We start from the raw sequence: 17,940 nt of genomic DNA, 5'->3' as shown, positions 1-17,940 counted from the left end.
GAACTCATGTTGCCTATGAGTGGTTTCCCGAACAGTAAACCACTCTCATGAGAGGGCAGAGAATTCCTCTTGTGGTTGACTGGGTCAGTATTATTGTAACAGTATCATAATGCTACCATCCCCCAGAAAATCTAATCTCATCATTAAGCCTCAACCCCTTCCTTGCGGGAATTAGTTCCACATTCCAACCACTCTCTCACTCAAGAGGTATCTACTGAGAATCGATTTGTGCTGTGGAGGTGTGTGGTTAGATAGGTCCATCCAAGTTTACTTTAGGGTTTGGCTTTACGTGGTGAATATCATAGTAGAATTATGCACTTTAAGAGAATTAGCAAGCAAATTTTCAATGAAAAACATTTCATTTTTAAATTCCAAGTGAACCCTGGCATGTACAGTATATCCAGAGAAGATTTGCTTACAAAATCTGAATGAAACGTTTCAAAGCTCACTTTATTGTTGAGGCACAGGTTTTTATGTCCAGTTTCTACACAGTACCAGGTGAGATAGCTCAGAAAATGAGACTATGGTGTAGTTGTATTGAAGAAGTTGCCTCCATGCTGTTAATCAAGGGTGGAAGACACCGTCCTTTTCCATCAGTGGCTGGTGAGAACAATGTTGGTCTAGTTTGGTGAATGAGAAGTTAATGTCAACTTTCTGCCAAGATGTCCTTCCATATTTTGTTGCCCCACTCACTGGACCAGTTTAGTGAAAGTGGATGAGAGGGCAATGCCATAGCCGGCCCCCGATGGAAGCTCTCCTTGGCTTATTGCTGAGTCAACTTCCTAATTCCAATTTACATAGATAGTAGGGTTGTATCTCCTCCGTCATGAGATTGAAGATTTAAGTCCTTTTCTGGAGGCTTTAGCAGAAGGGATGGGCTGATGCCATCAGTGTAGACCTAGCGTTTATAGGGCAATCGAAGGCGGCTTCTTTCTGAAGGGGGTGGGAAGGTGGAGGCCTGGCCTAGGTGGGAAGGATTGAAAGAAGCAAAGTAGATGAGTACTCCCCAATATCCTGACAAGTTTTTTCTAGCACATCATCACTCTAAATGGGCAGCACGGTGAAGTAGCGGTAGAGTTACTGCCTTACAGCGGCAGAGACCCGGGTTCGACCCTGACTATGGGTGCTGTCTGTATGGAGTTTGTACGTTCTCCCCGTGGCCTGCATGGTTTGTAAGTTAATTGGCTTGATATAAATGTAAATTGACCCTAGTATGTGTAGGATAATGTTGGTGTGCGGGGATCGCTGGTCGGCGTGGACTCGGTGGGCCGAAGTACCTGTTACAGCGCTGTATCTCTAAACTAAACTAACCTAAACTAAAGGCTTTGTTGCTATTGTGGGAGCTTATCACCTGCTGTGTTTTCTACATTGCAACATTGGTGACATTGCCAAAGTGGGGAATTTTGATAATTCACCAAAAGGCTTCAATGCAATGAGCTCACGTTACTTTCAATTAAGAGAACTGACTCGTGCTCTCATTCAAACGTAAAGGATTCTAAGAGGGTCGGGTAGAGTGAATGCCGGGAACCTGTTCCCCAGGCTGGAGAGGGTAGGGCCCCTGTCTCAGCAAAAGGGGTTGGCTATTTATTGCTGCAATGAGCAAGAACATCTTCACCCAGAACCCTGCAAATTGTGGCGCAACACACCTCTAAATATTGGCTATCTCCCCATTACATTCTTATTACCATCCCCCCACCTCCACAGATGCTGCTTGACATACTGAATTCCTCTAGCGGTTTTTCCTCCAGATTCCAGTACCTGCAGCCTCTGGTGTCTCTCTCTGTCAAACCAAGAGTCGTATTCATGGAGAGATATAGCAGGGAAACAAGCCCTTTGGGCCCACCTACATGGATAGGAAAGGTTTAGATGGATATGGGAAAAGACTGGCAAATGGGATGAGCATATATGGGCATCTTGGTTTGCTGTGACATGTTAGGTCAAAGGATCCGTTTCGATGCTATATGACTCTATGACTCCATGACTATGACTAAATCTACACTGACCATCAATCACTCATTTACGCCCATTCTACATTAATCCCAATTCTTATTCTCCTCATATTCTCATGACTCTGCCCCCTCAGATTGCACTGCACATCTGTACGCCACGTGCAATTTAAGGTGTCTAATTTATAGTGGCCAACTTGCCTGTCTTTGCGATGTAGAAGGAAAATGGAGCACCCGGAGGAAACCCATGTAGTCAGAGGGAGAATGTGCGAACTCCAAACGGACAGTACTGGGGATTATGTTTGAACCCTGGTCTCTGGTACTGTGAGGCTGTGGTTCTACCAGTTGTGCCCCTGCACTCTCATTGGTAATGCAGAAGCTGACAGCACAGAAACATGTGTTTTGGTCCATCCTGTCTATGCTGACCATCAAATACTCGTCTAGCCTTTTACCAGCATTTGTCCACAGTCTTCTATGCCTTGGTGATCTGTGATCATCCAGATATTTTTTAAATGCTGTGAGAAGACAAGCTTTCTCTCCAAACCCCCTCAAGCAGTGCATTCCAAATCATAACCAATGAAATATGTTCTAACCTGGCATTTTGGTTTTTGATTCTGCCCTGATTGGGAAAATGTACAGCAATAGTTTGGTTTATTATTATTATTACATGCTCCAAGGTGCAAATAAAAACTTGTTTTGCACACTGTCCAGGCAAATCATACCGTGCATGAGTACATGAGTACAGTTTGGCTTTCTTCCCGACCAATTGTTCAAGCGCTTTTGATTGCAACATGCGCCTTAATTTAGTTCAACAAAGAAACTGACAAGTTACTAAAGAACTACAATGGTAGTGCAAAGCAAGTAAGGAAACAGAGTGTAGAATATAGTGGTACAATCGTAGCAGTGCAAAGTCCATAGTGGTTCGGTGGAGAGGTAGAGTTATGGTTAGGGTTTGTAAGGTGGTTTAAGAACCTGGCGACTGATGGGAAGAGGCTGCTCTTAAACCTGGAGGTATTGGTTCTCTGACTCCTATATCTTCTTCCCAGTGTAGCAGAGAGTGTTTGCCAGGGTGGCGTGGGTCTTTGCTGATCTTAGCTGCCTTCCTGTGGATCCCTTCCATGGTAAGGAGGTCGGTACCGGTGATTGACTGGGCAGTGTCCAACTCTTTCTGCAGCCTCATTCATTCTTGAGCATTTGAATTGTAAACCAGGCCATGATGCAACCAGTCAGTATGCTCTCTGCAACAAGTCTGTGATTGAGCAGCAGAGTATTTAGTGACATGCCAAATCTTCTCAAATCGCTGTGGCATTGACGAGCTTTCCTTGTGATTGCATCAATGTGCAGGGCCCAGGATAGATTATCAGATATGTGTGCCCAGGAGCCTGGATCTTTGACTCTCTCCATCACCATCCCGTCATTGAAGATGGCTGCATGGTCCCTTGGCTTTCCCCTCCTGAAGTCAATAATCATCTTTAAAAAAAAAAAAAAGACACTATGTTCTGGAGTAACACAGTGGGTCGGGCAGCATCCCTGGAGAACATGGATAGATGATGTTTCTGGTCAGAGACCTTCTTCAAACTGGTAGGAATGTCTCTCCTGACCCGAAACCCTGAAATGTTACCTATCCATGTTCCCCAGGGATGCTGATTGACACGCTGAGTTACAAACCTGCATACCTTTTGTTTTTGTTGTAAACCAGCCTCTGCAGTTGCTCGTGTCTCCAATCAACTCCTTGATCTTGCTGGTGTTGAGAACAAGATTGTTTCCCTGGCACCACTCAACCAGATTATCAATGTACCTCCTGCATTCTGGCTCGCCGTTTCCCCATTATTCATCCCCTGACAGTGGTATTGTTGCCAAATTTAATGACAATGTTGGAGATATTTCTGGCTACATAATCACGGGTATGGAGAGAGATGATCAGGGGTGTAGGAAGGAACTGCAGATGCTGGTTTAAACCGAAGATAGACACAAAAAAAGGAAGAAGGGTCTCGACCCAAAACGTCACCTATTCCTTCTCTCCAGGGATGCTACCTGCCCCGCTGAGTTACTCCAGCTTTTTGTGTCTATCTTCGAGATGACCAGGGGACTGATCCTACATCCCTGAGGTGCTCCTGTTCTGATGGTCAGTATAGAGGAAGTGTTGTTGCCAATCCATACGGATTAAAGTCTGGCATTTGTAATACAGTGACCTGCTGTTCGGTGCAACTGTCAATTATAAGAATGGAAATTTTTCCCTGTTCGATCCGACTATATCTTTTTCAAACTTGCTTTGCGCAGCAAATATTCCAGTATTTTATTCCTGCCTGTCGGTTCCATTACTGTGGTTCATATTGATTGGACTAATCCACAGCACATTTCAGCAGTCCGAGACTGAGCCTTAACTGCCGGAAATGGGTGAATTGGAGTTGTGTCAGAAGTTTACTTACCAAGGACCTTGCAGAGGAACCCAGCTAATTTTTTTGCTAATGGAAGCAGAGTTTCTGCCTGCGTTGTCTGTCTGCTTTATAAACTGGACTCACTTGCAGCAGCTTCCAGACCCACGACCTCTACCAGCTAGAAGGACACGGGCAGCTAAAATCATGTGGACACCAGCAGAAGGAAGTTGCTCTCCAAGCCACCCATCATCTTGACTTGGAAAAATAGCACCGTTCATTCACCGTTGCTGGATCAAAGTCCCGGAACCTCGCTAAGATCTTTGTGGGTATATCCATAAAGTCATAGAGTTATAGAGCGTGTTTCTTTAACATTGCAATCGTACCTGTCTCAACTACCTCTTCCAACAGCTTGTTCCATACATCCACCACCCTTTGTGTGAAAAGGTTACCACTCAGGTTCTGATGAAATCTTTCCCTCCTTCACATTAAACTTTTGTCTTCTGGGGTCCTGGCAACATCCTCGAATATCTTCACACCTCAAGGACTGCAGCAATTCAAGAAGGCATCTCATCACCAACTCACGGGGCTGTTAGGGATGGGCAAGTAAATGCTGTGTATGAAGACTACAACCCTTGAAGGAAGATCAAAATGTAAGCGGCATTTTGAACATTTCAGATCGAGACACTGCATCAGGATGCTTATGTTAAGGTTGTGTTCCAGAGACAACCCAGCCAAGGGAAATATCATCCTTACATCTCCCCTGTCAAGCCCTGCATGACGTTTGCATGTTTCAATGGAATTGCTTTCATCGTTTCTAACCATTTGTCTAGTCCGCTTAATGGTTGAAGAGAATTCAGGCCGAGCCTGCCTAATCCGGCAGGATCACCGATAGTATCTCCATGGTCAAGAAGGTCTAAACGCCTCTGACTCCACTGAGCTTCAGCCTTCAAATGACATTTTGGAGTTTGCCCTCGCTGCCCTTCCAGCTTTGCTTTCTGCTAGATACAGTCTGAACTTTTGGTTTTCTTCCATCTGTTTATTTATTTTTTGTCTGGTTGGGTTAGATTCGGCAGGCTGGGTGCCAAAACCAATAATACTGCGATTTCACTTAATTTCCTGAAGATCTTATGGGAGTTGTTAAATCTCTATCTGATCAGAGGGAGAGTGATGTAGGCAACTCGCTCAGGGTGAGACTTATGGCAGAATAAGCAACCAACCCTCCCTTTGACTCCCTTCAGCCTCAAGAAAGCAGCCATCATAATCGAGGACCATTCACTCCATAGTCATTCCCTCTTCTCCCCTTTTCTGTTGGGCAGAATATAAAAAAGTTTGAAAGCACGTATCACCAGAAGAACACCTTCTTCCCGATTGTTATCAGACTCTTGAACGTACCACTTATTTCAGTGTGTAGGAAGGAACTGCAGATGCTGGTTTAAACCGAAGATAGACACAACATGATAGAGTAATTCAGCAGGAGGCATCATCTCTGAAGAGAAGGAATGGGTGACCTTTCTGGTCGAGACCCTTCTTCAGACCCATTGTCTCCAGAGGCACACAAAAATGCTGGAGAAACTCAGCGGGTGCAGCAGCATCTATGGAGCGAAGGAATCTTCGCTCCATAGATGCTGCTGCACCCGCTGAGTTTCTCCAGCATTTTTGTGTACCTTCGATTTTCCAGCATCTGCAATTCCTTCTTAAACACATACTCTCCAGAGATTCTGCCTGTCCTGCTGAGTTACTCCAGAATTTGGTGTGTATCTCATTTCCTAAGGATGAATTCACGATCTTCCAATCTACCACATTGATGCTCTTGCACTTTAAAAAAAATCTCCACTTTCTCTGTAGCTGTAGCACTGTATTTTGCACTATTTCCTAGCTCCCTTTGCACTGCCTGTTGTACTCATGTATCGTTTTATTGTACTCGTGTATGGTATGATTTCCCTGAATAGCATGCAAGGAAAAGTTTTTCTGTATTTCTGTATCAATAATAAAGCAATAACCATTCTCACTGCCTCCTCCTGGGATGCTCCCTTTCGAAGCAATGGGCAGATAATGCAATACTGCAGCAAAGTCAAACCGACAAATAGTTAGTTTGTCAATAAGGCGGTCTTTTTTTAAAATAAAATTGCTTTGAGATATAAAAAAGTCATAGTCATAGGAGGATACATTGTTGAAGGTGCAATGGGCTACTCCAATAGAACTTCTCACACTGACAACTACCACTCAATGTATATAAAATTATAAAGCATATGTAGAGTAGATAGTCTGAATCTTTTTTCCATGATCGGGATATTAAAAGCAAGATGGGATAGCTTTATGGTTAGCTTAGTTTAGTTTAATTTAATTCAGAGATACAGCGCGGAAACAGGTCCTTCGGTCTACCGAGTCCACGCCGACCAACATTCCCCGCACATTAACACTATCTTACACACAAGGAACAGTTTACACATGCACCAAGCCAATTAACCTGCATACCTGCACGTCTTTGGCGTGTGGGAGGAAACCGAGGATCGCAGAGAAAACCCACACAAGACACAGGGAGAACGTACAAACTCTGCACCGACAGTACCTGTAGTCGCAATCGAACCCGGTGTCTCCGGCGCCGCAAGCGCTGTAAAGGGCCTGTCCCACTTGGACGACCTAATCCACGAGTTTAGAAGACCATAGACGAGTTGAAAAAAATGTCAAGGTCGTGTTGACTTGCCGAAGTTAAAGATCTCCTACGACCTCCTACGACTATGTCTACAATCTCCTACCACTATGTCTACGACCTCCTACGGCCCCCCTCGATCTCAGTCTTCCACACCTAAGACCAACTACGACTAGCTACGAGTGGAAATGATCACATGATAAAATGATGTCATGTTTGCATTTTTTTTCTCGGGCCAGTTACCGACCCACGACTACCCACGACTATCTACGACTGCCTACGACTACCATCACGACCTACCTACGAGTAAAAAGTATCAATTTTTTATCAGGCTGGAAAAAACTCCGCGACCTACTTGAGGCCACGAGTATGCGGAGACCACTCACGAGCATGAGGAAGAGTTACGAAGACCTCCTACGACCTCGTGGCGACCATGCTGCGAGTATGAGTCAAGGGCAAACTCAGCAGAGGTCGCCAATTAGGTCGTGAAAGTGGGACAGGGGCTTTAGGCAGCAACTCTACCGCTGTGCCACCGTGCGCACTAGAAAAAGGAGTTTTAAAGGGAACAAGAGAGGTACATTTTTTACTCAGGGTGTGGTTGATATCTGGAACATGCTGCCAGAGGAGGCGCTATAATTAGATGCACTCACTATGTTTGAGAGGTATTTAGGCAAGCACTTGAATAGGCTAGGCAAAGGATACGGACCTAATATGGGCAAATGGGATTAGTGTAGATGAGCAAAAAGATCAGCACGGATGTGTCTGTGCTGTACAACCTTATGGCTGTATGAGTTATGGAAGGACAAAGGCGACAGGAATATATAGGAACACCACACCTGCAAGGAACACACCATCCTGACTGGAAAATATATAATCGGCCCTTCATTATAACTGCTTCCTTATCCTAAATGTCGCTCGTCAATAGCATTGAACGAGCACCTTCACTAAAAGGACCACAGCTGGTCAAGAAGGTACCCCACCACCACCTTCTAAGAGGCAGCTAATGACGGGCAGTAATTCCTGGTCCAGATCCTGTAAAATGAAATTTTAAAAGTAATCGGAGTTCATCTGGAGGTTGTTGTTGGTCCGTGTCTGAACTGACCCATGCGTTGCTCTGGTCAGACAGTCAAATGAAGAGCTCTATTGGGTCTGAGGAGGGTGGAAGTTGAGTAACAAGGCAGCTGTGAGTTGATGTTAAGAGGAAATGCTCCCGCTGACTCTGTTGCTTTCTTTGGAATGGAGGAAGTTTGATTTGGCTGCAGCCCTGTTTTTCAGAATTAGGAAGGAGGCTTGTAGCACAGATCCAGAACAAACTCTTCACTATGTCAAAGTGGTTCAAATCCCGGCGGGACTCAACTATGGAAGGGCAGAGTAGGGACCCATGTGGGTTTGAATTCTATTACGCAGGCCGATGTGTGAATAAATTATGAACCAGAGTCGGACGTTGAACCAATAGGTTTGGGAAGGGATGGCTGAGTTTCTGTTAGGAATGAGGTGATGGTGTGGAAGGTCTGGATTAACTGCAAGTTGTTCTGGTCACTGCAGTACAGGAAGGCTGTGGAGGCTGACTCAGTGGATATTTTTAAGGCAGAAGTAGTTAGATTCTTGATTAGTCCAGGTGTCAGGGGTTAAGGGGAGAAGGCAGGAGAGTGGGATTGTGCACATCCCCAAAGCCTTTCCACTCGTCACTTTAACTTCATGTTTCATGTATTTTGTGTTTTTTTATGACTGTTGGCAGATTAATTTCCCTTCTGGGATAAATAAAGTTCTTTTGTATCGTATCGTAAGAGGGAAAGATTGGTCAGCTGTGATTGAATGGCGGTGTAGCCTTGAAGGGCCGAATGTCCAAATTGTGCTCTTCTCACTTATGACCATGAACTCATGGAAGGAAGTGATGGCATTCGAGATTGTGCAGAGAAATTTTGCTAAGATGGAGCCAGCAGAAGATTAAGATCTATGAGGAAAGACTGCCTGTGCGGCGGTTCTTTTCTCAAGAATATAAAGACTGCGTGGAGTCTCAATTGGTGCATTAAGTTGTGAAAGGATAGAGTAGAGTGGATATTAAGCATAGTAAGGACCTTTTGCCCTCAGCTCAAAAACCAGGAGCTATTGAGTTTAGCTGGAGCTGTAGAGGGTTGTGGGGCTCAGGAACTTACCTCAGTGGAGGAAGGAGAAAAACCCCACAGTATATTTAACATGGAATTGGACGATCAGTTCATTCACAGGGACCCACAGGGGCAGCAGACTGATGGCTGGGTGGGGGTAGTCATTATTAACATGGCTTTTTATATGGGCAGAATAGACATAATGGACTGGGTGTGGTATCCTTCTTCAAACCTTCACGCATTTTTTAACATTTTGAAAAAACCGCCGCGACCTAACTGAGGCCTCGAGTATGGCGGAGACCACTCACGAGCATGAAGGAGAGTTACAAAGACCTCCTACGACCTCATGTCGACCATGCTGCAAGTATGAGTCGAGGGCAAACTCACCAGAACTCGCGGATTAGGTCGCCCAAGTGGGACAGGCCCTATAGTTAATACTGATGAAAGAGTTGCACTTGGTTACAGGATTTCCCTGTTCCCAAACAAAATTCATGTAAAAGTGCACAGCATGTGTCATAGCACGAGATGTTATAATTTGTCACTGACATTAGGCTATGCAAATATATGGTGTTGTGCTGGTCACACATCTGAGGGCTATGTGCAGAGTTCTCTGCTCTATTGTTCTCCAGATCCAGTTGGACCTGACGGGCCAATGTCTGAAGACAGCCTGTCCCGCTGAGTTACTCCAGCATTTTGTGTCTGTCTTCGGGCCATTTATCGTTTTCTTTTCTGTGCTAGAATGATTCTAGCATTGTATTGATTAAATATTGTCAGATTAAATCATTGGTAAGGGTTTGATGATGGAGAAAGTGCCCATTTTACTTGACACGTTGATTTGATAATTATGTCAATCCATTTTTGTAATCACACATTGTAAAAAAACTGAAAATTATATATTGGTATTGGTATTGGTTTCTTTTTGTCGCGTGTACCGAGATACAGTGAAAACCCTATATAACTCTAATCCTAGCACGGCAACAGAATATTATGGATCTGGCAGCACGGTGGCACAGCGATAGAGTTGCTGCCTTACATAGCCAGAGACCCGGGTTTGATCCTGTCTACGAGTGCTGTCTGTATTGAATTTGTACGTTCTCCCAATGACCAGCATGGGTTTTCTCCGGATGTTCCAGTTTTCCCCCACACTCCATAGACGTACAAGTTTGTTGGCTAATTGGATTGGTATCATTGGAAATTGTCCCTCGTGTGTGCAGGGTAATGTTACAGTGCAGGGATCGCTGGTCCGCGTGGACTTGGTGAGCCGAAGCCGCTATTTCCGCTCTGTATCTATAAACTAAACTAAACTAAACTAAACTAAAATGAACATTGTTTTTTTTTTTGCATAGTAATTTTGTTTTTCACCTAAAATAATTTATGTATACTTTATGTCTTTGGGTGTTGGTTTTGATATTGGTTTATTATTATCATGCGTACGGTAATACAATGAAAAGCTTTGTTTTTGTGTGATATCCAGTCAAATTATTCTTTACATGAGTACAATTAAGCCTTACGTAACTATAACAGGTAATGCACAGAGAAAATTCCCAGAGTGCAGAATAAGGTGTTACAACATTATAGTGTTACGGTTATGAATAATTGGAAATTTTTTAATTTGCAAGTGTTGCACTGAGTAAGTTGGGAGATTGGAATTTTATGAGGGGTCCATTCAATAGTCAGATAACAGTGGGGAAGAATCTTTTCCTGAATCTGGTGGTATGTGTTTTCGTTTTCATATCTTCTGCTTGATGGGAGAGGGGAGGAGAAGTAATGACTCGGGTGTAAATAGTCCATGATCATATTGGGTGCTTTCCTGAGGCAGTGTGGACGGAGTCGATGTTGGTGAGGTTTGTTTGCGTGATGGACTGGGCTACATCCATACCTCTCTGCGGTTTCTTGCAGTCTTGAGCAGAGCTGTTACTAAACCAAGCTGCGATGCATCACAATAGAGTGCTTTCCACGGTGCATCTAGTTGTTTTTGAAGTGAACACTCTAGCAGCGATGTCCAGGTCAAATCACGAAACTCAACCCGGAAAATCTGACTGCGTAGTGTTGGTTGGACTTCTTCACAGGGCATTAGGTGGTGTTGGGAGGGAGATTTGCTAGCATTTCTATGAAGGGCTTGTTTCTGTGTTGCAGGACTGTATCACTCTAGTAATTAAAGATTTACAGTAAACAGCACCATGCACAACCCTATCATGTCCTTAAGGTTAAAATCAAGGGTTAGGATTTGTTTTAGATTGAGATGAGAAGAAACTGCTTCACTCAGGGGATGGTGAATCATTGGAATTTTTTGGAGGCCTGTGGAGATTCAGGCATTGAGGTTATTCAATGATGGGATTCTGTATATTAAGGAAACTAAGGGACTGGGAAAATGAGCTGAGGTCGAGGATCAGCTGTAAACGGGTTGAATAATGGAGCATACTTGAGAGGCTAAATCGCCTTCTCGTGCCCCTGTTCCTTATCGCCAAAGCCCTTTGCAGCTGAGGAAGTACTTTAGAGTATAGAGTTTAGAGATACAGTGTGGTAACAGGCCCTTTGACCCACCGAGTCCGTGCCGACCAGCAATCCCCGCACACGAACACTATCCGACACACAGTAGGGACACTTTACAATTTACCAAGCCAATTAGCCTACAAACCTGCATGTCTTTTGAATGTGGGTGGAAACCAGAGTTCACGGAGAAAATCCACACATGTCATGGGGAGAATGTACAAACTCAGCTCAGACAGTGTCCGTAGTCAGGATCGAGGCCGGGTCTCTGACGCTACAAGGCCGCAACTCTACCCACTGCGCCACCGTGCCACTTATTGAAGCATGGTACTGTGGTAGTGTGGAAATCACGGCAGTCTTTAATGCACAGCAAGCACTCACACAGACATAAATAACGATTCTGATAATGGTTAAGAGATTAACATTGATGCGGATGCTCGAATAATTGCTTTGCTTTTGCTGGGATCGTTCAGGTTTGTCTGAGGGAGTGCACGATTTAACACCACATCCCAAAGACATGAACTAAGGTCATAACATGGTAAGTGATAGGAGTATAATTAGGCCATTCAGCCCATCAAGTCTACTTCACCATTCAATCATGGCTGATCTGTCTCTCCCTCCTAACCCCATTCTCCTGCCTTCTCCCCATAACCACTGACACCTGTACTAATCAAAAATCTATCTATCTCTGCCTTAAAAATATCCACTGACTTGGCCTCTGCAGCCTTCTGTGACACTGTGAGTTTGCAGAACTCCCTCAGGGGTGTACCGTAGGGCTAGTCTGGATTTTGTACCCAATTTTCCAGAATTGTACTAGAATTCACAGCTGACAATGCAACGAGTTGAGAATGGTTGGAAGTAGACTTTGCTCAGTAAATTGTGGGTGGCCCTGATTTCGATAGAATCCATATCGTGTTTCCAGCAGTGTGTTCCATAATGAGTAATCAAAAGTGAAAAATAATGTGTAGGAGACTTGAGTTTCAGCTTTCTCATTTGTAGTATTGTTAACAATGGGCGATGGTTTCACACCCAAGAAGTCAAGCCAGCCAGAATATGACCATTGTGTAAGAGACAGGTCTGTGCATGACTCTTTGTGCAAACTAATTTGTCAATGGGAGATCCCCAAAGCCAACGGAGTGACAACACTTAAAGGCAAATTATTTCATCAGTGAGAACGTGAAACACTCTGACAATTGCATAAAGAGGGATGGCGGTGGAATTTGGAGTCCCACGAGTCACTGCTGGAGGACTTCAGAGCAGTATCCTTGGTTTAGCTGTCATTGGCTATTTCAGCAACAACCTTTCTTCCATCGCAGCGACAGACATGGGGATTTGCTGATGATTGTATGATGTTCAGCAAATGCCTGCATGCAGCAAGACCATGACAACATTCAGGTGTAGGCTGACAAATGACAAATCATTTTCAGGACACTAAACTCCCAGGCAATGACCATCGGAACTGGATAGCACGTGACAAAAACTTTACACTGTACCTCGGTACACTGTACACATGACAATAAGCTAAACTAAACTGAACTAAATCAATTCTAACTTGTCCTTGACATTCAATGGCATCACTATTGCCAAGTCCCCCACCGTCAATATCCTGGGGGTCACCACCAACCAGGTACTCATTTAGACCGAAGATAGACACAAAATGCTGGAGTAACTCAGCGGGTCAGGCAGCATCTCTGTACAGCAGGTATCTACCTTCTTTCCAAAGACGCTGCCTGTCCCGCTGAGTTTCTCCAGCATTTTGTGTATATTTCCGGTGTAAATTAGCATCTGCAGTTCCTTCCTACACATTTAGACCAGTTCATAAATACCTTGACTACATGAGCAGGTCAGAAGCTGGATATTCTGCATTGAGTAACCCGTCCCCTGAACCTGAGCCCTTTCCACCATGTACAAGGCTCAAGACAGGAAGGTGATGGAACACGTTCCTCGTCCCTGGACAACCACAGCTCCTACAACTCTCATGAATCTTGACACCATCCTGGACAAACCACCCTGGCTAATTGGCACCCCATCGAACACCCTACACCTTCATTACCTCCACTAGTCAAGCCTCAAGTTGGGTTTATTGTCATGTGCACAAGTATAATGAGGTACAGGCACAATGAAAATCTTGCTTGCTGCAGCCTCAGGTACATACACACTATAATGCTGCAATTCTACATTCTTGTATTTTTCTCTTTCTCTTTGCACTAACTGTTGTACTTGCGTATAGCTTGATTGTCCTCATGTCTAGTATAATATGACTGGATAGCACATAAAACAAAGCTTTTCATTGTATTACAGTACACATGACAATTATAAACCAACACCCAACAACATAAATTATACATCAATTATATTAGACAGTGAAGATAAAAATACTTTTACGAATAAAAACACGGTCCATAATGTTGTGTTGCTGAGCTATGATTCAAGTTATGCAGGTTGATTCAAAAGCCTGATAGTTGTTGGAAAGTAGCTGTGATGTTGGTTTTCAGCCTCCTTTACCTCCTGACCAACTGTAGCAACAAGCTGAGGGCCTTACCCGGATGGTGAGGATCTTGATGATAGATGCTGCCTTCTTGAGGCAGCACCTCATGTAGATGCTTTTAATGGTGGGGAAGGCTGTGCCCATGATGGACTGGGCTGTCCACCACTCTTGGCAGCCCCTTGCGTTCCTGTGCGTTGGAATTGCTGCACCAGGCCATGATGCAACCAACCCCAACTACTGGTTGGGCGACACGGTGGCGCAGCGGTAAAGTTGCTGCCTTACACCACTTACATTGCCGGAGACCCTGGCTCGATCCGGACTACGTGCGCTGTCTGTACGGAGTTTGTACGTTTTCCCCGTGACCGCGTGGGTTTTCTCCGAGATCTTCGGTTTCCTCCCGCACTCCAAAGATATACAGGTATGTAGGTAAATTGGCTTCGTAAATGTAAAAATTGTCCCTAGTGTGTGTAGGATAGTACTGCGGGGATCGCTGGTCGGCTTGGACCTGGTGGGCCGAAGGGCCTGTTTTCGCGCTGTATCTCTAAACTAAACTAAACTACTGGTGCACAGTTACAGCAGTTGGAACTGTCCACTGCAGTCACTCATCCAGATTAGTCCCAACAACATCACCACCTGCAGGTTCCCCTCCAAATCAGATACCATCCTGACTTGGAAATCAGCTGCCAGTCCATCGTGGTCACGGGATCTGAATAATGTCATAGAGAGATGCAGGATCAAGTCTCAGGCCATCGAGATGCGCTGACCACCAGCCATCTTGGAACGTCCTCCACAACGGTACTGCGGGAACACCTTCATCAGAAAGATTACAGCAGTTCAAGAAGACTGACTGTTCACCATCGGCTCAAAGGCCTTTAGGGATAGGCAATAAATACTGGCCTGCCAGCAATGCCCAGATACTGGAAAATGATTGAAAATAAACTAGCGGGGGGCTGGGAAAGGAAACTGAAGCTGGTGAAAGTTAAACTGCAGGAGAATATCCCTGATCTGTGCAACTTTAGCCATTTGGAGGATGTGGGTATTGAACGAATAGTTGGCTATTAATAGCACTGCTAATCTTAGAGTACTCTCATAAAAAAAGTAACAAGCGGAAAAATAATACCTTGTGGTCTCATGTTAGTGAGGAAGCACAGAGGGAACCAAACGGAGACAGGGGTTGGCATTGATGAATTGAAAGCCAGTTTGGACCTAAAAGATCTCATCTTTGCTGGGAAAATTAATGGGAGAGAACGTACGGGGGGTGAGAGAGGAGGCGGTGTATATTTGAGCCTTGGCTTATATTTGCTGGTCACAGAGTGTGTGTAGCACTGTTTGCTGGTTATCAGTAAACACTGTTCAGTCTGTGCTTTTCTGAAACAAGCATTAGGGTTTTAAAAGCAGGAGCCAGTGTCTTCTCTCTCACTGTTTGTGACGGCGCAGTACCAGGAGCTTAACCCTCATAGATATTACCCGGCAGGAGCTGTGACATTTTTCTGCAGTGATGTAAAATGAATGATCACTGGTTTAAAACTCCCTTATTCCAAGGAATCGGGGAGGGGAGGAGAGAGCGTCTGACGGGTTGCAGATACAGAATCGCTTGAGGTCAAAAGGCAAAACGACCTTGTTGCACTTTGCCTTCCATCCATGCTATTATGCGGCCTGATGTGTCCAGTTAATGATGCCGTGTCACCCCTTCATTGACCCAGGTTCAACCCTGACCTCCGGTTGTGTCTGGTAGGTTAACTGGATATTGTAAATTATAGATAAGTGATTAAAGATGTCAATGAGGAATTGATGGGAAAATGAGAAACACTGTAAGCTGGGGAAATACGGAGAAGTAAATGAGACAATTAAAGTAATTAAAATACATTTGGACAGGTACATAGATAGGAAAGTTCAGATGGAGATGGGTCAAACATGGGCAAATGGGACTAGCATGGAGGGGCATGTTGGTTGGCATGGGCAGGTTGGGCTGAAGGGCATGTTGCTGTCATGCATTGCTTTATGACTCTGACTCCAAGATTTATGAGTTGCTCTTTTGGTGATTGGCACGAACTGGATGGGTTCTATAATCCCCTCGTCCTCAGTGTCAGGGAGGGGATTATAGAAAGACACAACATCATGGAAACGGGCCTTTCGGCCCACTGAGTCTGTGCTGCCCATCAAACACCCATTTACACTAAGTCAAGTCTTGTCGAGTTTATTGTCGAGTACTGTGAGGTCCAGGTACAATGAAAGTATTGCTTACAGTAGCATCGCAGGTACTCAAACAACATGCAGCATATAAATTGTACATAAATTATTTACTAAACCTTCTTTCCATACTTATATGTTCTCCTCACTCTCCCACCAATTTCCCCCAAAATACTACCATTCACCGGGCTGAAGAAGGGTTTCGACCCGATACATCACCTATTCCTTGTCTCCAGAGGTGCTGGCTGACGTGCTGAGTTACTCAACATTTTGTGTCTATATCTTCGGAACAAAAATGTTTTCCGACTAAAACAGATTAGGTCCCCACTAAATCTCTAAAATCCACGTCCCCTAGTTTTATCTTCCTGCGATATGAGGATAGGTTTCCTGCTCCTCCCTCCCAGGTAATGTCCTGGAGAATCTCCCCTGCCAGCTCTACAGATTAGGTGGAGATTGATATCTGAAAGAAACTCGATTCATTAAAAATCAGAATGATCAATTGATGCCAATAACAAGATGACTGCCGAGCAAGAGATTATAGATTGTAAATCATCAGTGTAGACCCCATGAACCAAACGGCTTCTGTGATTCCATGTCTGAGCTGAAGAGAGGGGCCAAGTGCAGCACAGTTGCTCTCATTTTGTAGAAACAAGGAACTGCATATGCTGCTTTACCACAAAAGGATACAACGTGCTGAAGTGACTCAGCGGGTCAGTCAGGGAGGACATGGATAGGTTCCAACATGAAGAAGGGACCCGACCTGAAACGTCACCTATCAATGTTCTTCTGAAATGCTGCCTGACTCTTCACTCTCTGAATAACTCCAGCACTCTGTGTCCTTTTTAGCTTTCACTTTGACTGTGTCCTCTACCCATCGAAACTTCCCCTTGTGCCTTTACTACTGTTCTGGCGCAGGGATCTGGGTAAAGACGTTGCTCTGCTTCCTGGGCAAAAGCTCATGATTCAGAATGTGTGAGGCCTCTCATGGCTCGTGGTTCTGTGAAGATGCAGATACCGTGAATTCCTTTTATGACGACAAAAATTACAAGGGAGTCAGGAAAAGGGAAGAAAGAGTCATGTCGTCATGCATCATTTGGCCGATCGTCTATGTTCATCCCATCTTCTAGTACTTGGCACACAGCCTTCAACACTCAGGCATTTCAAGTAGTCGTCTAGTCACTTCTTAAATGCTATCAGCGGCTCTGCTCCCATCACTCTCTCCAGAGGTGCTTTCCAGCTACTCGCTGCTCTCCGGATGAAAAGGTCCCCACAAAATCTCTAAAATCCACATCCTCTCGTTTTATCTACCTTCGATATGAGGATAGGTTTCCTGCTCCTCCCTCCCAGGTAATGTCCTGGAGAATCTCCCCTGCCAGCTCTACAGAACTAGCACATCCTTGCTATAGCCCCAGTCACACAGAATGGATACAGGCCCTTCGTCCCAACTTGCCTATGCTGACCAAGATGCCTCATTTACAATAATCCCACCTGTTGCGTTTGTCCCATATCCCCCTAAACCTTTCTTGTCCATGTACCCACACCATTTCCCCCCCGTGGACAGGACCAGAGTCCAGAGTCAGTCCAGGATCGGCTCTTCCTCACCAGAGACCACGGCTTTTGATTGTTGTAGGCCGCAGGCCGGCGGTCGAGATTTAAAGTCTCGATAAAATATGGTGCCCGTATGCCTCAAGCG

At 44.8% G+C, this 17,940-nt stretch overlaps 1 protein-coding gene across 6 annotated transcripts in view; it reads left to right on the top strand.

The window, feature by feature from the left end:
- The window catches only part of hivep2 (HIVEP zinc finger 2), a 241,941-nt gene that overhangs the window by 132,097 nt on the left and 91,904 nt on the right, over window positions 1–17,940 (top strand). For 2 of the 6 annotated variants that reach the window (XM_033026037.1, XM_033026036.1), the window contains one exon: window positions 15,600–15,788. The exons of the other annotated variants lie outside the window; for them this stretch is intronic. The gene's annotated coding sequence lies outside the window, so the exon portion shown is untranslated. The remainder of the gene's footprint in view (window positions 1–15,599; window positions 15,789–17,940) is intronic. 6 annotated transcript variants of the gene reach the window in all.

Source organism: Amblyraja radiata, chromosome 8, assembly GCF_010909765.2.
Source record: "Amblyraja radiata isolate CabotCenter1 chromosome 8, sAmbRad1.1.pri, whole genome shotgun sequence".
In the NCBI taxonomy this organism is placed as follows: domain Eukaryota; kingdom Metazoa; phylum Chordata; class Chondrichthyes; order Rajiformes; family Rajidae; genus Amblyraja; species Amblyraja radiata.
Note: the sequence above shows the minus strand (reverse complement) of the source record. Positions and strands in the feature narration are given on the sequence as shown.